Raw genomic sequence first — 20804 nt, 5'->3', positions numbered from 1 at the left:
GGGATTTCCCTATCTTGTCCAAGGTGATCTCAAACTCCTGACCTCGTGATCAACCCGCCTGGGCCTCCAAAGTGCTGGGATTACAGGTGTGAGCCACCACGCCCAGCCCAACAGAAATTTATTAAGCACCAACCACATGGCAGAGGAGACAGACTGGAAAAATTATTGACCAAACCAAGTCTTGAAGAACAAGTTGGAATTAGCCAGGCAGCTATGAAAAGGGAATAGTGCTTGCAATGTCCATTGGCAAAAGAGGACAGAGCACACACAGGGAGTTACGTTTCGTTCAGGACATCTAGGATATAAGACATAAATGCTTGGAGTTGTAGGAGAAATAAAGGGCTGATGATGGGAGGTTAGGTATCATGGTGGAGAGCCTAAAGGCTTTGGAGAGCCCCCATGGGATTTTAAACAGAGTAATATGATCGACACATGTTTCAGTAAAACCACTTAGGCTACAATGTGGAAAACTGATTGAAGAGGATGAGACTGGATCCAGGAAAACTGTCAGGTACCAATTACTCATCCAAGTGAGGAGTGATGAATGCCTTCAGTAAGGTAGGGGCAGGAGGAATGGAGAGGAGATGCCAACACGGGAAAGGAAATCCAGGGGCTCTGTGACAGTCAATGCATATGGGATCTAGAATGCAATAGGGAGGTGGGAGCCTAGGATGACACTCAAATTCTGGCTTGACAACTGAGTAGAAAGCAGTACCAGTCACAGAGGAAGAGGCTGGGGATAGAGGAGAGAAGGCTTGTTGACTTTGGAACGTACTGAGTTAGGGAGCCTAAAGAACAACCAAGAGAAAGGGAAGCCAAAGTCATACTCCCTGACTTTATTGGCTTAGACTGTCTAGTGATCTAGTGGTGTGGGTGTGTTTAGGGACGGGGGAGGGCAGAGATGGGCATGTGGAAACTCTCAGCATCTAAGAGAAGTTCACCTAAACCCCCTTCCTGTTGAGATTATTTCCAAAATTTGACCAGATGTTCAAGCAAATTAACAAATGATTAAAGCAGCAGTTGGCAGAGAACTAAACCCCTGTGGAAATAAGCAAAGGAGCAAAACTGCAGAGAAAGCCAAGCCCAGGTGTTCTTGCTAGAAGGGAGATCAGTGTGATGGAGGTCCTCAGTGGTTGATGGGCAGAGTCAACATGAAGCAAGCTGAGTCTGGTGGAGAGGGCAAAATCAGAAATCGAGGGAAAGCACAGGTGTTTGTGTTCACTGTGAGAATAACTACCCCCATCAGCCATGCGCTCAGTGATCTCTTTATTCCATCCATCATTGATAGCACATTCTACTTTGCTCTGTAGCCAAGAATTTTTCTTTTTCTAAGGGATGTCATCCCTTAAAAAGGCTGTTTCCACATTGTCCAGAGAGAATAGTATTAAGGACCATCGACTGGCCTTTTGTTGTAGCAAAATGAACTAGTGGTTGAGCAGCTAACTTGCATCTCCCCTTCAGCTTCATCGGTAACTTTCTGTAGGGCTTTGGGCAAGTCACAAGTTTATCTCGGAACCTTAGCTTTCTTCCTCATGAAGGTAAGGAGCCTATCCTAGCAGGTTTCCAGAGTTACTTTCAGCATTACCCTTCTAGATCTGTGTTCATTCCTGGCTTAGAATGGCAGATTCTTCTCAGTCACCAAAGACATAGGCCTGGACATCAACAAAACGCTTCAGTAAATTGTAGTTCCCAGCACACTTTATGCCTAGTGTGTAAAGGGCTGGAAAACTGCCACAGAGACACTCACTACAGCCCTTAACCCATTAGGGGTCATTTAGAATGTCAGGTTTAAAAATCAGCTGTGCCCCCAGGTCCCTCCCCGCCCAAAGCCAGCTCTCTAGCTAGCCTTACGTAGAGACTGCATTTCTCATTGATCTTAAAATAAAAAAGGAAATAAAATTAAAAGGACTTTGAGCTCTAGTATATGGAAACCATTCCAAATGCCTTGGTCTTTGTGACCGTGTGAAGGCTGGCCCTCTTGAGCATCTTCATTCTCCACGTGAGTTGATCCCATAGCTCACGTTCTCTGCCGTTAGAATAATGATGAGAGAGATCCTTGGGAAGGCCCACCGCCTTTCCAAGCTACTTCCAAAAGGGAGCCAGAATCCAAGCCCCCAAACGGATGCATCCCACACGTGAGGGGACACTCACACTTCCTCCGTGTCTGCGGCTCCAGCCATATCGTCCATCTTTCCAGTCATTCTTCGCAGCCTTTTCTGGCAACAGAGAATTCAGTACCCTCAAGTGTGGGCTGCCTTCCAGTTCAAAGCAGTCACGTGCCTTAATTAATTAATTATTTTTTGAACTGGACTCTCACCCTGTTCCCTAGGCTGGAATGTAGTGGTGTGATCTCAACTCACTGCAATCCCTACTTCCCAGGTTCAAGCAATTCTCCTGCCTCAGCCTCCCAAGTGGCTGGGATTACAGGCACCTGCACCACCACGGCTGGCTAATTTTGTATTTTTAGTAGAGACGGGGTTTCACCGTGTTGGTCAGGCTGGTCTCGAACTCCTGACCTCAGGTGATCTGCCCACCACAGCCTCCCAAAGTGTTGGGATTACCGGCATAAGCCACTGCAATTGACCTATAATTTAAGAGTTACATTACAAAAGATGGGATTCTGAGTAAACTTGGCATAAGGTATTTAAATAAATTCCTGCCAACTCCTGGCCATTTCATAGCATTCTTTAGAGGGTCTGGGGTTCACTGCCCAAAGAATCTCATTAATACTTGTGCTGTCAATATGGGACAGTTAATGAGTATCCAAGTGTTTGCTTCACACACAGCTATTGGAGAGCCAGAGAGGTTTAGTTGCTTACCTGTGGTCGCACAGCAAGTGAGTGATGAGCAAGGATTAGGAAAATCCAGGTGGTAATGAAACAAATGTTTTGGCTCTGACAGCATAGTTCAGCAAAAGGATGCTGGTCCTAAGACAGCTTAGCCTTCGAGTCCCATTGTTATCCCAGGAGAACTGTATTTTCTACTTTCCCGAATTCTATTATGACAGGTTTTTTTAAAATGATTTAAAATTTATGTGCATGTATGTGCATGAAAATATGTGGCTGCTCACAGATACATATATGCAAGATGAAAGAGAAAAATGGACAACTTATAATTACAGATATGTTCGTTCATCTGGTATCCAGATGATCTCCCTTGATTCTGACAGTTTTGACAAATCAGTTTATTAAAATTGTAAATGTAACCCAGAGCTGTTTAGTACAGTACCAGGCAGAAGGGGCTTTCTCCTCACATTACATTTTGCTGCTGCATTATTAGACGTAAATACAGCCTACACTGAAAGGACGAAGCAGCCCATCTTCTATGAGAAAGATGTCACTTGCCACACATAGTCCCAGTTGGTTTCACTGTCCCAAGACCCTAAGGATCTTTTCATAACGCTTTGACCTTGATGAAGCACAGAGAAGTGTCTGGTCCCCACGCCCGCCCTCCTCCCCTTTAACTCCTTCCCTGCCCATTTGACTTCAGGTTTCTAATGAGAAAACTTGGTCCATAAGCTCCCAGAAGGCATTACTCAGGTGACATTTGGGGGAAGGAAATCACCAGTAGGGCAAGTTTTAATTTAGGGCATTTAAACCCATGTGTTTAAGTACCAGATTTCACTGCATCTCTGTAGAAAAAATGTATGGCATCTTGACACAGTGTTCCTGGCCAAAAAAAAAAAAGAAATGAAAAATGTATGGCAGTAAGAAGTAATGCCATGGGAGGGCAAGCTGGGAACAGTGAACACTTGAACAATGAGAGAAGAAATGTACAAAATGTGGAACTCTATTCATTTGCTAAAAACAAGGAAAAGAATACCTTTTTTTCCGTCATCAACTGCCAGAGAATTCCAGAGAAGTGTTTATGTCCTTTCTGATTAGCTTCAATTGATATGTTTTCTACACTCTGATTTTGTTTTGCCAGGTTCCTCCCCCATCTCTTCTAGCCTCTACCCAAGAATCATTTGTAGGCAAATGCATGTACCTGTGGCAGGGCGTCTTCATCTTTGTGCCACAGACCGCTGGCAATCTGGTGAAGCCTGCAGACCCTTTCTCAGAATATTTTTAAATAAAGTGTGTAGGAACGTAATTACTAAAATATTTTAAATGCCTGCACATTTATGATATAGTAATATATGTATTTTAACATATTAACTAAACAGAATTCATCACTACTATACTTTCAAAGTCATGATGTGTGTGAACACATAATGTGTGTGACAGGGGTCAGCAAACTGTAGCCCTCTCTTCCACAGACTGCTTTTGTAAATAAAGCTTTATTAGAATATAGCCATGCTCCTTCATGTACATATTGTCCACACCTGCTTTCACACTACAGCAGCAGAAGTGAATAGTCTTCCTCACATCATATGGCCTTCAAAGTCTAGAATATTTGACATCTGGCTCCTTCCAGAAAAAGTTTTCCAATCCCTGGTGTAAATTGCAACAATAGTAATGTGCAATAAAAAGACTGATTTCAACTGGGTGTGGTGGCCCATGCCTGTATTGCAGCACTTTGGGAAGCCAAGGTGGGCGGATCATGAGGTCAGGAGTTCTAGACCAGCCTGGCCAACATAGTGAAACCCCATGTCTACTATTAAAAAATACAAAAATCAGCTGGGCATGGTGGCAGGTGCCTGTAATCTCAGCAACTCAGGAGGCTGAGGCAGGAGAATCACTTGAACCCAGCGGATGGAGGTTGCAGTGAGCCAAAATTGTACCATTGCGCTCCAGCCCCGGTGTGACAGTGAAAGACTCCGCCTAAAACAAAAAAGACTATTTCTGTTGGTTACAGCCACAGGTTGCTAACTACTGTTTTCTGCCTACATTCATAATTGATATAAGTGCTAAATTTCAGTTAGAAGTTAACAAAAATGTAGGAGTAATTTTTTTCCCAATCAAAATTCATGGACCACCTGAATTCTATTCATGGATCCCTTGGAGGCCTGTGGACCCCAGGTTGGTAACCACCAAATGGGATTGTAGTTTAAAGGGCCTTTCAGCCAAAGAAATACTTTCTTTACTGTGTGAAGAATCTGCACCCTTTCCACCCCCCCTCACAAATGTCTGCATATTTTCATATCAATGAAAAAGACATCAGATCATTTCTAGAATTAGGTGAAGCACGGCCACTTTGAACTCTATTTGCATCCAGCAAAGACCCAGTGTCTTGCTGAGGAAAGGCTAGTCCTGTCAGCTAGTCCTAAGAAAACGCTGAGATTCTGCACACATACAGTCAGCTCATTACCACCTCCCCGTCCCACTCTGGCGATGCTAGGAGAAAAAGCAAAAATTCTCCCCTCCCCCCACTCCCAGGGTTCTCCTGTTCTCTCTGGTGTATTACTTGACTTTCCTCATCTTGTCTCTTAATGTCGCATCAGCATGTACTGCGGGATCTGACTTTGCCATTTATGTGGCTGTGATGTCTTATTCTCCAGAGACAGCTTCAAGTATTCAGCAATAACTCATGTCCACTTAATGTGAAAATTGGTACCATCTAATAGAATCTTCAACATGCTAGCCACACCATTCCAATAATGAAATGCAAATTTTTCTGCCTTTTTACTGTGGTCATTTTTAGATTCTTGAGGAATGAAATATCCTCTTTATTATGAATTAAGAACTAGAAATTAAGATGTGGAGGGTTCTTACACTATTTTTAGATAGTCTCCTTATCTGGAGTCCTAGGCTCTCTTGTTTAATCCTGACAATCTACTCACAAGGTCCATATTATTATTACTCCCATTTTCTTACTGAGAAAACAAAGATTTAGGTTACATTGATGAGTGACAGATCCATCATTTACAGTATCAGCTGTGGCCTCTGGATGTGTTTTTATCTAAGAGAATGCTACAGTGGTTCAGACTTTGTAGAGAAAGGCAGTGAGATGGAACAGTTCTGGCCATGGGAGATCGAAGGTCTAGATCACTTCCTAAGTTTCTTTTCCAAGAAATCTGGGCTTTGAGAGAGAAGACCATCTCTAAGGCCCGTTCCAGTGCCATCTGACCATCCACAGTTCTGGGATATTCAAAGCAAGGGGTAGTTGAGCCAGCCCAACTTGTGATGAGCTGCCCCATCTGCCTTTCAGACTGGCCATGGAAGGGAAAGGCCTGCCCAACAGTGGGACCTCTGAGATGGACCTGAAGCACTTCAGCCCTCGTCCTGTGTGCTGAGCAGCTCTGCTGATGCAGCAAAGCTGGTGGACAGTATTGATTTTCCAGATAATATTAGCATGTCATCTTATTGAGAAAGAATGAAGAGAATTTATGGGGAGCCAGAGCCACACACTGCTGCAGGAGGCCCAGTCCAGTCTGTGGGCATCTTCTGAGCTGCCTAAAACAGGAAAAAAATAGTCCGTCATCAATGAGAGTGGGGAAAAATGTAAACAAGCGCCTGTGTTTGGGGATACAGCAGCAGCCTGGAACTTCTGAACTGCCAGAGAAACATCCAGTGGGTGAGAAGGAACACATGGGCTTCACTGGGCAATTAGTGCTGTGGGTTTAATAGAGTTTGAGATCTGATCTAGATTCAGCTCCATCGTCGCCCGGCTTCCGGGACGGTGATTTGAACTGACAGTCTTACCACCTGTTGTTCATTGGACTTTGGCATTTTCTACTCCTGCTGTCATTTCTCATTACTGCCCCGGACTTCCTTCTAGAAGAGTGGGTACAGTGGGGAGTGCCCAGCCCACAGGAAGAGGACACAGGTATATGTCAGTGTGCACCCTCTCCCTTTGCCTATTTCTGACTCTGCATGGCTTGCAGCAGAGCTGGTATTTCCTGTTCCCTTTTGTCCCCTTACAGTGAGCACTTACCATGCTGTACTGTGGTTCTCTGCTTACATTTCTGACCTCCTTCTGGACTGTGAGGTCATGAAAAGCAGAGGCTGAAAATGTGCCTCTGTGACCCAGCACCAAGTCTCATGCCTGGCACTTAGTAGGTGTTCAGCAGCATCTGTTGGAGAGACGGATAAAGAGTAGGCAGAGTGTTTCTCGCCTGACCCATCCTAATCATCCTCCACTCCCAGCAGTGCCATTTGCCATTATTTTCTGAATTCCAGCCTATAACACCACCATCCACCCTATCAACAAACCAGAAATGGGGGAGTCCTCCTTACCACCGTCTTCTTCCTCACCTCACACACATCAGTCGCCAGTTCCTGCAATTGTTTCTCTCCAAATGGTTCTCAGATTTGCTCTTTATCCTTTTCATTCCTATGAGCACTCCCTAGTTCATTCCCTCAGTGTTAACAATGATCTGGCCTTCCTGCCATCACTTTGGCCTCCACTCATCTGTCCTGTGACACCACTGCTCTGGCCATGTCACTACCCATCCAAAGTCATTGAGAGGCTGCATTTGCCCACAGTAAGAAACTCAAGCTTCTTAACAAGGTCTGCAAAGTCTTTTCTTGGTCTGGCGTCTGCCTGCCCCTGTACCCACAGCTCTGACCACTTGCTGCCTCAAGTTTTATGTTCCAGCGTTGCGATATTTCTTGCAGTTACCCATAGTCGTCATACTATTTCATGCCTAGAGTGTCCTTCTTGCTCTCGTTTTTTCCATTCCACTTCATGCTGTGAGACTCAGCAGATATGTCACCTCATCTGGGAAGCCTCATCTGACCTTATTTTCCCCCTGAAAGGAAGGCGGGGAGGAAGAAGAAAGGGTCATGGTACATCTCCTCTGGACTTTCGTAGAGCTCTGTACATGCCTCGATGTCCCTGACACAGGTAGTCACCTCCATAGTGGACTGAATAGCCAACATGCCTTTGTAGTTCCCTAATACCTTTGAATTCTATTTTTTTCCCAATCCTTTTCTCTATTTATTTATTTATTGAATGGAGTTTCACTCTTGTCACCCAGACTAGAGTGCTGTGGCGCGATCTCGGCTCACTGCAACCTCTGTCTCCCAGGTTCAAGTGATTTTCCTGCCTCAGCCTCCTGAGTAGCTGGGATTACAGGTGTGTGCTACCATGCCTGGCTAATTTCTTTGTATTAATAGTAAAGAGACGGAGTTTCATCATATTGGCCAGACTGGTCTTGAATTCCTGACCTCAGGTGATCCGCTCACCTCAGCCTCCCAAAGTGCTGGGATTACAGGTGTGAGCCACTGCACCGGCACCCCATCCTTTCCTAAAGTGTTTATTCATATTAGGATAGAACTAACAAGTAAATGTGACCTTTTTTTAGAAGGATTACCATTTGTATAGGGCCCTATTCCTCTGAAGATAGAATACTGGCCTTAGTCAATGAATGAAGCAACATCTCTGGGGTTGCCATGACCCTGGTGCATAGTTGAGAATCAGCCAAACCTCTGATTCAGTTGCATAGTTGGGTTAACAGTTTCCTTTCCACCAGTATGGTGTGAGGAGTGGGGAAGGCAGCAGAGCACCACTCACAGCCTGCCCAGAGAGCCCAAAGCAACGGTGAGCCCAGTCAGAGGAAAAGCCTGGCGTTCTGGAAGGAGCATGGCCTTTGAAAGATTGGTTGACCTGGGTTCATCCACTGTTTGCCTCTTTACTGTGTGAACTTCAGCAAGCTCCTTAAGCTCTGTCCTCATCTGTTAAACATGCATAATCACTTACACTGAATTGTGGTGAGGGTTAAATGAGGTAATATGTGTTATGTGCTCAGAAGAGCCACTAGCTCATGGAAGGTGATCAATAATGATGGCTGCGGTCAGGCGTGGTGACTCATGCCTGTAATCCTAGCACTTTGAGAGGCTGAGGCAGGAGCATCACCTGAGGTCAGGAGTTTGAGACCAGCCTGGCCAACATGGGAAAACCCCGTCTCTACTAAAGATACAAAAATTAGCCAGGTGTGGTGACAGGCACCTGTAATCCCAGCTACTTTGGGAGGCTGCGGCATGAAAATCACTTGAACCTGGGAGGTGGAGGCTGCCGTGAGCCAAGATCGTGCCATTATAGTCCAGCCTGGGCAACAGAGCAGAACTCCTTCTCAAATAATAATAATAATGGCTGCATTTGTTGTTCTTTCCCCTGTCTTGATCCCCTGCTGGATGGTCATTGTGCAGTGGAAACAAAAGGTAATCCTGGAGATCTGTGTGCTTCCTTCTTGTTTCACTGAATTCGGCCCCAAGTCTACCAGAATGCCCTCAACCAGGGTTCTGGACGACTTCTGACTTAGGAAGCCTAGTATGTTTCCAGTTTGCAAACAGTTGAGGAAAACATGATAAAGCCCCAAATTCTGTATGTGGAAAAGCAGTGCAGTGGGAAGAATGGTGTACACCTGAGTCTGGTCCTGGTTTCATTTGTTGGCAACAGTGTGATCTTGGGTATATTCCTTTGAATCTCTGCATCTGAGCTGTAAAGATCACATGTACTATTTGTATTTCCTCATCAACGCTTTGCTTATGATTAAAGTACTTTGGTACCATAATGTACCATAATGGTGATTTGGTTATTACTCTTTATCATCCAGACATCAGGCTTAAGTATAGCGATTAGTGAATAGCACATTTTGTTTTTAAATGAAAAAAAAAATGCACCTTAAGAAGTGAAAAGTACTCAGTATCACCAGACATTAATTTTTAAATATAATTCAATAAGACTGACTGGGCACGCCAAGCTCACGCCTGTAATCCAAGCACTTTGGGAGCTGGAGATGGGAGGATTGCTTTAGCACAGGAGTTCAAGACAAGCCTGGGCAATGTGAAGAAATCCCATCTCTACAAAGAGTTATAAATTATCTGGGCATGGTTGTACATGCTTGTAGATCCTACTTAGAAGTCTGAGGCAGGAGGATCGCTTGAGCCCAGGAGCTCGAGGCTGTGGTGAGCTATGATCGCACCACCCCACTCCAGCATTGGTGACAGAGTGAGATTCTTATCTCAAAAGAAAAAAAAAAGCTATTTTCCTTAAAATATTTCTTTGAAACTAAACCCAGTGGTACTATTACCTTTTGATCACTATGATTAATCATTCCTTTATAGAACTTTGGATTTTTCCTCAGGCTTAAGTACAATGGTTATTTCTAATTCTTTGTAATTTTCCTGACTTCAGATCTTTCTGAACAGCTCTGGGTCTCTTGGCTAATTTGGCATCAGGGCTCTGGGCCTTTGTCCCCAGCTTCTGTGATTCTCACAGAGGTCTGTCAGTGCTGATCAGAGAGTCATTCCCAGTAGTCCTTGAAGTTTTCTTTTACTGCTTTCCCTACAAACCATAGAATGAGAAAAGGATGATTAAACTGAAGGGCCTAGTCTAGTGCCAGCCCAAGCTGGGACTTGCTGAACGTTGGCTTCTAGTCCTATGGCCCCAAAATACCCCGCAGTTACACCTCAGCTGTGGGTTCCTCTGGGTCTGTCCCCAGAAGGAGATTTTTCTGCCAGTTTTAATTTACTTTTTGGGGAACAAAAAAAAAAACTACCTGTAATTTTTTTCTCTCTACTTTTACTAGAGTTTTCTAGAGTTTTACTCAAGTTCCTTGAGCATAATCTCAGAGAAGAATCTAAGCTATTTTTTCTTTCTCCCATTGCATTTACTATAGTTATAACGATAATAAATGTGGAATTAACTTTCTTTAGTTTTAGCCAATATGTAAGCACTCCCCTTTAAACTCTGTCTCTGCGTTTGGTGTCTACCTGTGTAAAATAGGAATAATCGCAATCTTTTCAATGAGATTTTGCCAAAATAAATTGGTGTTGAGAAATTAAAGGAACTATATAAATCTGAGAAACTGTAGTGAGGCCTCTAATTTTCTGTCCAAGGGCTCTATATCAAATTACTTTTTCCCAAGTGTTCTGGAAAGGGTTATATTCCTGGGTAAGGTCTTAATGGCCAGTTCAAGAAATAATCAAGTTAAGTGTATTTAATTCATACTTTTAATTCACTTTTTGTAATACCTTCTGTTAGACACTTCCATATGATCTATGTCAAATGCACAGCAAAACATCTGACACATGGTTACAGATGTAACACAGATAATGCTATGTGAGCAGCCCCAAAGAGAACAACTTGACAATGTGGAGACTCATACTTTCCAAGCACTCATTAAATTGAGCAGAGAAATAATCTATTTCATCCATAACCTTTTGTTTTATGTATTTAGCAAACCCTTATAAGAGAGCTGTATGGCCGGGTGTGGTGCCTCATGTCTGTAATCCCAGCACTTTGGGAGGCTGAGGCAGGCAGAATACTTGAGGTCAGGAGTTCGAGACCAGCTGGGCCAGCATGGTAAAACCCCATCCCTACTAAAAATACAAAAAAATTAGCTGGCCATGGTGGTGCATGCCTGTAGTCTCAGCTACCTGAGAGGCTGAGGCAGGAGAATAGCTTGAACCTAGGAGGCAGAGGTTGCAGTGAGCCTGGGTGATAGAGCAAGACTCCGTCTCAAAAAAAAAAAAAAAAAAATAGAACTGTGTATGGGCCTCCTAAAAAGGGACCTGGGAATTCGGGTTAGAAACTAGACCAGCCAGGCAATGGAGTTCATGCATCCCAGTGCTGTAAACAACAGTGTGGGCACAACTGGCCAAGCCCTGGAAGTGCAGCCGAGTGTGTGGGGACTCCTGATGTTGTTTATGCCGTCTGGCAAATATTTCTACCCAAGCCTTCAGCTAGTTTATACCATTTCATTTTACAGCCTATCATGATGATAGTAACCAACCCAGAAAAACATCAAGCATTAGCAACCATAGTGTTGGGAGATGAATGTGACCCCAGCGACCTCCATCCCCCCCGCAACCCCCCCCGTCCCCCTCACCGCCCCCTCTAGTGTTCAGTGAATTTCTCCAGCCAAAGTGGTTGCCATGGGTCTTGGGTCAAAGAAGGCTATTTGGAGGGATTTTTCTAAACACATGCATACAAATATTGAGAAATAGCATTCAAATAGCAGGAGTCACACACAGACCCCAGCCCTTCTCGGTGAGTAAGACAAAAGGCAGCATGATCTATAAATATGGTAAAGTGCCTTGAAATGATGAGTCTGCAGAGGGAGGGCGTGAGGGTGGTTTAGGGAAGGCAGGAGGAAGACAACAATTACATCTTAAGTTGCATTGGTTAAGAACAGAAAAATATAACTTGGCATACATTCCCATACTGGCCTTTTAGAACGGATTGGTCTGTAACACCATACTAAGTCTGTTTTCTATCAGTGATTCCTAGCCAGCTTATTAAACAGATTTATACAATGAAAGAATCTCATAACAGAAACATTCACCTTCTTTATTACTTGGCATTATTTATGGTTTGAGTTTTTTCAGCTACTTTTTTATGCACTGGAATCTGCCAACATTATACATATAAAGTTTATGTACCAAAACATAAGTAGGTTGGGAGAATATATATGTGTTTCCTCTCTCCAGCCATGTGGCTTCCCCCAGCAGAGGCTCTGAGGACCTTTCTGTCCCATGCTCTGAGCATCTTCGGCATGGAATCCTGTTTCTTTCAGGAGTCCATTATTCTTGACCAAAACAAATTCCCTACCCCTATGGCCCTCAAGGAGTAGCACTTCTTTCAGCCTTGGGTTTAGTGACAGGGAAAAAAGAACCCTAGCCCGTGTGAGGATGTGTATGAGGGAATTAGGTAACTGTCTACTGATTTGCAAACATCTCGAAATTTTCAAGATGAAAAAGAGACCCAGAGTCCCCTCTCGTCCTTCCCATTCATTCTAGGGTAATGGGGGCTGGGGGAGAGGCCCCATTTTTGAGGGAACTGGTAAGGGCATTGTACTGAGTACTAAATGCCTGAGTACTAAACTCTGCAGCGCCATGTTTAGTACTCCCCAGGTTGCCGTTCTGTAGGAGAGGAAGCAGGAAGCCATTGGCAGGGGCTAACTGTGTACCCAAAGTGGGCATCAGAGGGTCGTGGCAGTGTGTGTCCCTAATCCTTTCCTGCCTCACTTGCCTTCTGCTTCCCAGCTCCATCATAGCTGGGAGGAATGTTGTGATTTGCTTGCTTTCCCTGAGAAAGAACAGTTTCTATCTTGGGTATTACCCCCTTTCCTGAAGTGAACTCTCCTTCCCAAGGTAAACACATCCAGAAGGCACTCCGAGGTGACCCAGGGGCTTTGGAATTGCAGAACAGCCGCTGTGGAAAAGTGGTAGCCTGTTTATGGGTTGAGGAGGCAGGATGTGGTGACAAGAGGGAGCCCAGGAGCCTCCTGTGAATCTGTCTGCACCCTTGTGAGAAGACGCCCACGAAGTCAAATGGCAGCTTGTTTAAGGAAGCCATGAACACTAGCAAATGTAGTTAAAAATGAAGGGATAAAATTAAGGGAAACACGTATGCTTAAAGCAGTTTTCCTTTGAAAAACTACAGCATTTAGGCTACCAGGTTATGTTTCCTTACTAAGAAGCCATATCCCAGCCATGTGGCAAGAATTAGCCATTGCCTTCCATATGGTTAGTAATAATAAATGTAAGAATTTAGAAGCTAACGAATCAGTGGGAGTTGCAATGCGTTTGCTGGGTGAATGGATCAAAGGCAATCTCTTCTTTCTCCCCACTTCCATCTTTCCAGTCCTTTCCTCCTGGTATGCTTTTATGCATATGAGCTTCCATCTCTGGCCCACTAACCCCTATTTTGAAGGATCCTTTGAATAATCTGGAAGGAGACCATCTAAAGAACTCTCTGGCTGGGTAGAGTGACTCACACCTGTAATCCCAGCACTATGGGAGGTTGCGGAGTTCGGATCACCTAGGTCAGGAGTTTGAGACCAGCCTGGCCAACATGGTGAAACCCTGTCTCTGCTACAGACACAAATATTAGCCGGGCGTCATGGTGGATGCCTGTAATCCCAATTACATGAGAGGCTGAGGCAGGAGAATCGCTTGAACCCGAGAGGTGGAGGTTGCAGTGAACCAAGATCGTACCATTGCACTCCAGCCTGGGCAACAGAGCAACACTCTGCATCAAAAAAAAAAAAAAAAAAAAAAAAAAAAAAAATTCAAATCTCTCTCTAGCCTTCATGTGAATCATCTCCCAGAAACTAATATGTCTCCCACGGCTCTGGTATTAAGCCGAGCTATGAACCAAAAATTAGAGGTGTAAGAGACATGAAGGGGAGCAGACCTCTGTGCCCCGCCCTCCAAGTGCTCACTCTCTAAGAGCTTACCGTCTAGTGCTAGAGACTGATGGGTAAACAGATTATCATAGGGGTAAAAACCATGATAGAAAAGGATGACCAGGGCCGGGCACAGTGGCTCATGCCTGTGATTCCAGCACTTTGGGAGGCCGAGGCAGGTGGATCATGAGGTCGGCATTCGAGACCAGCCTGATCAACATGGTGAAACTCAGTCTCTACTACAAATACAAAAATTAGCTGGGCACGGTGGTGCATGCCTGTAGTCCCAGCTACTTGGGAGACTGAGGCAGGAGAATCACTTGAACCTGGGAGGCAGAGGTTGCAGTGAGCCAAGATCACATGACTGCACTCCAACCTGGGCAACAGAGGGACACTCCATAGCAAAACAGAAAAGAAAAGCATTGACCAGTTCTTTTGGCTGTGTGTGTGAAAGTGTAGCAGGAAGCACTTGGAGCCAGGTAGAATGCCGATGAAGATCTTCAGGGACATGAGTAGCTGTTGAGCTCAGGACATAAAATTTGGACCTGGAGCAGTTCACTTCAGCTTCAAATCCCAGCTCTGTCTCTTGATGGCTGTGTCACCTTCAGCAGGTTACTTACCTCTCGGTGTCTCAGTTTCTTCATCTATAAAATAGTATACCTACATCCTCGGGCTCTTGTGAGAATTCAATGAATTAATATGTGTGTAACACTTAAAATACTGCCTGCCCCTAAAAAATGCTGCTTGGCAGTAAAGGCTATGTGTTATTTTTAAATTATTATTATTATTATTATGTTCACATGTCTTATGTGAATGTGCCTAAATGTGATATGTATATATTTTTCCTTTTTAAATTTTGAGATTATACTATACAAGGAGCCCAATTTACTTTCTATGTCAGCACATGTAGATATACCTTAGACGTTAATTTAAAGTCAATTTTCTTTTGAAAAACTTTCCAACCTCATTAGAACTAGGAGATTCTATGTGATGGCCTCTCCAAGACTGGATCTTGCAGTGGTTGATGGAGTTACATCCTTCACAGCACGGTCCAAATTAGAGATCTCAGTCAGGCTGTTTGGTTTATGAAACATTTGGATATTTGTTTTTTAAATCCATATTAGGACATGTTATTCAGTGTTTGGAGAAATTAGTATGCGCTAATTTCTAGGCTGCTTGAAGAACTTGGGGAGTAAATTGTTGCTCCCAAATCTCCTTAAATATAGGACAGAAGGGATCTTGGCATCCCTTGTTGAAGAAATACGTTTTTAAGTCAAGCATAAGGTAAGCAGGTCATGCCACATCTCAGCCTCCTCAGGCTGTACTTCTGCAGATGGTTGTGGCTTCCAGGTGTCCTGTTAGAAACGAAGCAGGAGGGGAGATGCGTTTGATTTCTTGCTCCTAAAACGTGGGCCCCAGGCTGTCAGTAAGAGGTGCTGGTCCTTGCCAAGTCCCAGTGTTCTCCCTCATTCTCCCCTAGGTGACAGTGGATCCAGCTCTCCATAAGCAAGTCTGGGATTCTGCATGTTGTGGTTATTTGCTGTCTGTGGAGGGGTCTAAGTCTCTCCAAGGAAGGGGAAGGGCGCGAGGAGAAGGGGTGGGTATTGGCTCAGAGGGGCTAGCACATCCAGTAGATGCCAGTTCTCCCAAAAGGCAGGGCCCCTGTGTGTTTCACATCTGGTACTGAAGTGGCTAGAGCAATTGGCACACCGCAAATTGACACTGACCTTGGCCATGCTGATGGGGTAATTGGACTTTCAGGATGGACTCCCCGAACAATCTTGCCACTGTGGCTGGCACAAACAGGCTTTTCTTTAGCAGCAGACGTTCATGTCTTCTTGCTCCAACTTTTTTTTCTTGAACAAACATATGTATTGTGGCCAATGCAAGGAAAATCCCACTCACCATTTTGATCTGAGTTGCTTCTGTCCTGGAACAATGGTCTAGTGTGCCAGGGGCCCTCGTGCTGGTTTCCATGCCCTGGTCTAGTTTTATGCATCTCCTTGGAAGACCCTAAGGCCAGAAAGCCATTGGTATTTCTGCAGGGCCTCCTACCACCATCGGGGACATCAGTAGCTCTGTATCTGATTGCCAGAGATTGAGCCTCAGCAGTAGCCTCGGGGTCAGGACTGGTGACAGTCAGAGCTTTCTCAGTGCTCTCTCCCACACGATGGCCTCTTCACAGCTTAAGTGAGCATAACCGAAGACCTGCGTTCCCCTTTGAGCATCCACCTCACCCAGGTAGAAGAAGTGTGGCTCCAAGTACTGCCCATTTGTGAATAAGCACTGCCCAAGTGCCAGGGACAAAGTCAGACACTTCCTGTCTTTCATCTTGTTGATGTCCTCAAAATCCTGTGAGGTTTTTAATCACTGACTCAGTAGCATTCATTGAGACACCTACTCTGTGTTAGGCTAAGACTAGTAGTGATGACCAAAACAGACAGTCTTTGGATTCATGGCAATGACTTCCAGGTAGAGAAAGCGAATGCTGTTATTTTGCTTGGAGAGGAAACTAAGGCTCAAAGAACCAATGCTTTCTCAATGCCATTTGACTGGAAAGGGTGGGGCCGCGATTTCAACGCCATGATTCCACTCCAAAGACTGTCCTCGCTCCACTGTGCCCTATTACCTTCCTATAGGAAGCTTAATCTGCGGTTCTGCTTAAAATATGAGGAAACATCTGGAATATTAGTTTTCAACCACATTTCAGACACAGAAAGTGGAGCCTAAGGAATAGCCCAGTTGGCTCATCTCTGAGAGCGGGTAAGAGTAGAAAAGAATTGCTGATCTCAAGCATTTTGTTACCAGAATAACCCCACAGGAGAGGCCTGGCTGAACTGGGATTTGTGTGGGCCAGACAATGTAGGGTGTTTATTTCCGAGGCTGAAGCACAGAGCACGGACTTGGGTCCAGCTCAGCGTCCTCTCTTGGGTCCTGCGCGCTGAAGAGATGCAGCATCTGGCGAGGACTTTCCGGCCAGGGTAGAGCTCCTCAGGGCCCAGGCAGTTAACGATTAAACAAGAAGCAGCCTTTGGCTACAAACCTAATGGTTTGGGTTCCAGGACACAGGATAAAAATACACAACTGGAAAGGCAAGCTCCCAATTAAGTGGAAGAGCTCAAGCAAGCGATGTTTCAATGCTGCGGAGCCAGTGACCACACGCGGGCCTGCTGTCTCCTCCGCCAGCCCTGCTCGCCCAGCCCCATACTTAGTGTTGGCTCCAGAGTCTTGTGGGGGAAGCTGGCTGGCAGCACACAGGCTGTTCCTCTTTTCCATTCAAAGACAATCTTCCTTGCCTTCAGCCCAGCAGATTATCTGGCTTGGCATCTTGGGATAGTAGAATGCCAGAACTAGAAGGGCCCTTAGGATTATCTAGCCTGGGCCACCGCCCTGGTTTGGTGCCTTAGAAACCAAGGCACACACAGGGGAAGCGACTTGAGCAGAGTCACCTTGTCAGTTCGTGGCAGGGAGGAGATTCACGTTTTGATCTTCTGATACTCACGTTCTCTTCTCCCTTTCTGCTAAGCAGGCACCATTAACAGCCTGCCCGTCGCACCTCTTTCCTTTGCTCCCACAAACCTAAAAGCTCTCAGTCTCCTCCTCTTTTGTAGGAAAAGATACTGAGGCAGGGAGTGTAAACAGTGCCCACAGAACTGACAAGTACAGATGCCAGAAAGGGAACCGCAGAATCCCGACCAGCAGGCCTGGGCCTTCACCCTCTGACCGCATTCCCTCTCTAAGAACATGTTGTGGGAGGCCTGGATTTGGCCTCCTTTGAGCTCCAAGCCTGCGACAGCCCTCCTAATGACTACGGTTCCTGGCTTCCTCTTGCCACTGACTTTCCCCTCCACCGCTGCCTGGGACAACCTTACAGCTACAGTGACTTTGAGTCTTGCCAAGACAAGCCCAATAGTTACTTTCAGACTCAAGTTCTTGCCAAGCCTGAAATAGTAATTGCCTGAAGGCTTCCAAAAAGCTGGGCTTTATCTGCAGCAGAGACTTAGTAAATCAAAACACAGGTCTTATCTCCCTGTTCTCTCCCCTCTGTTGTGTGGTCTCCTAAATGAAAAATGTTACCTAATTGCCTAAAACAGCTGGCTTGATGTTGAATTACTTCAGCTCGCTAACCTGGTATTCTGGGCCAATAAGCTAGACACAGGGAGTGGATAATGCTCTTTGCAGATCAGACTTGTCCAGGTTTCCTCTGTGAGAAATGTTGATCGCAGCCACCAGAGGGAATTCCGAATTTGAATGCTCTTAGCAGTCGCTACGTTTGTCTGATGTTGGAACTCCTCTTTGCCCATCTGAGGAACAGTGTGCCTGGAAAATGCCTTGAATCCTCTCCCCAACATTCCAGGGGCACGTCACTCCTGTTTTGTTTTGTTTTGTTTTGAGATGGAGTCTCGCTCTGTCACCCCAGGCTGGAGTACAGTGGTGCAATCTCAGCTCACAGCAACCTCCACCTCCAGGTTCAAGTGATTCTTGTGCCTCAGCCTCCTGAGTAGCTGGGATTACAGGCGCCCGCCACCGCACCTGGCTAACTTTTGTATTTTTAGTAGAGACGAGGTTTCACGATGTTGGCCAGGCTGGTCTCAAACTCCTGACCTCAGGTGATCCACTTGCCTCGGCCTCCCAAAGTGCTGTTATCACAGGTGTGAGCCACTGTGCCAGCCAACGCCATCCTGTTCTGAGGTGTGGTGGGTCCTACAGAACAGTCTCAGAGCAGACGCTAGGCTGGCAGCAGTACCATTGCTCTCACCTCAGGCTTCCCAGAACAAAGAAGCCCATGGAAGAGGCTACACGAGTCACTGGTTAATGACAGAGCCCAGGTATGGACCAGTGAGTCCCAGCGATCCTGAGGTGTCTCTTCCTGTCCCCAAGGACTCTGCAGCCTCAGCCTCGCACCTCAACACTCCCCCACGTGGGTCCTGGGATGTGACCGGGCTGAATGACTCCTGTTTGATGCCCCATGCCTTTGCTGGTACTGGTCCCTGAGGCGTCCCCTGAGGTGCCCCTCACCCAGGACCTCTCCCCTCCCATCTGCCTCCACACGCTGCTGCCTCCCCTCCACGGCTCCCCTGCAGTAGCACAGCTCCGCACAGCCTTTCCTCATCACTCCTAGGCAGGCTCACGGGGGCCTGTAGCTGATACCTTAAAGTCTCCTCCATTGTGCATCTACCTACTTCTTTATCTCACAGAACCACTTTAGGACCAGGATTTTCCCTTTTCATCTGTGATCTCCAGTGCCTAGGTTAGTGACCATCTATAGCAGGTGCTGGCCGGGCGTGGTGGCTCACGCCTTTAATCCCAGCACTTTGGGAGGCCAAGGCAGGCAGATCATGAGGTCAAGAGATCAAGATCTGGCCAACATGATGAAACCCTATCTCTACTAAAAATACAAAAATTAGCTGGGCGTGGTGGCAGGCACCCGTAATCGCAGCTACTCAGGAGGCTGAGTCAGGAGAATCATTTGAACCTGGGAGGTGGAGGTTGCAGTAAGCCAGGATCATGCCACTGCACTCTAGCCTGGGTGACAGAGCAAGACTCCATCTCAAAAAAATAAAAATAAAAAATTAGTCCACTGCTTTGTTTTCTTAAAAAGGTTTAGGATTCTAAAGAGTAATGTCTTCTCTCTAAATTTAATATACTTATATCCATTATATTATATTTAGCTCTTACACCCTAGATATTTGATCAGTTTGAGCATTTCATTGCTAGGCCTTTAAGAGGCCCCTGCTCCATGTCTTCCTGCCATCCTCACTAGCTCGAGACAAAGCAGAAGGGCCAGAGAGAGAGAGGACTCCTCCAGAACCCACCCGAGGCACACAATGTATAGTATGATAGAATAAAACAGTGTAACTAACGGTATGCTTCCTAAATAGCAGGTCATATGCTTTAATTATTTCATCTACTGGTAGTGTATGGCCTCTATTGGCAAAAAAAGTCTTCCCTAAACACCTGCTGATGGGGCTGGGTTGCGTCAGGCTGGATGAACCAGACAGTTCCTGGTGCTTGGGGCATGGAGCAGGGAAGGGCAGCTCATGGCAGCATGGAGGGCTTCATCGACAGTGGGGTGAGGCCATGCAAGGAGAGGGCACGGTGTAGAGACCTAGGTCAGTGGGGTAGTATCACCAAGAGGGGCAACTGGCAGTGAGGCCTCAGCAGCACCTTTAGAATCCAGCAAGACCCCTTTGGGTGGGCCGCAGTGGGAGAGTAGTAGTTGACAGAGTAAGTAGGGCACAGTTGTTCCTAAGAACCGAAGCCGATCAAGGCAGGGGTCCAGTGCCCGGATTGGGGAACTCGTCCTCAGGGATAGGACAGAGCCTAGTAATTAGAGCAGAGTCACAGTGTGAGAGCTAGCCAGGGGCCCTGCCACAGGAGGCCTGATGTGGCATCTCCTCCCCTTCAGCCACCTAAGGGCAGACTTGAGCAGAGGTCCCTGATGAGGTCTGTGGGGTGGGGTCCAGGCAGAGCCTGAACGAATGCCATGCCCAAGGCTCTTCTGGCAGGCTGAGCATGTAGGACCAACAGTGAAGGCACAGCAAGAACAGGGTCTGTGCTGCGGGTGCCCAGGCTGTGCAGGAAGCAGGGCCAGAGGCCCCCTCCACTGCTAGAGCTCCGTCCCTACTCCTCGGTTCCTCTCCTCCACCATCACACCAGGAGTCAGGGCCCTGGGGAGAGCCAGCTAGAACACATCCTAGAAAAAGGATGGCTAGGACTATTTCTCTGCAAGGTGGAATCAGCTCTTCATTCAACATGTAAACTGTGGCCAGAAGTTACTGAGTGT

General features: G+C 46.0%; 1 protein-coding gene across 7 annotated transcripts in view; it reads left to right on the top strand.

Moving 5' to 3' along the window:
• The window catches only part of BCAS3 (BCAS3 microtubule associated cell migration factor), a 664948-nt gene that overhangs the window by 569173 nt on the left and 74971 nt on the right, over positions 1–20804 (top strand). The window lies entirely within an intron of this gene.

The sequence above is a fragment of the Sapajus apella genome, unplaced genomic scaffold (assembly GCF_009761245.1).
Source record: "Sapajus apella isolate SASKATOON/1434 unplaced genomic scaffold, GSC_monkey_1.0 scaffold12, whole genome shotgun sequence".
NCBI lineage: Eukaryota > Metazoa > Chordata > Mammalia > Primates > Cebidae > Sapajus > Sapajus apella.
Note: the sequence above shows the minus strand (reverse complement) of the source record. Positions and strands in the feature narration are given on the sequence as shown.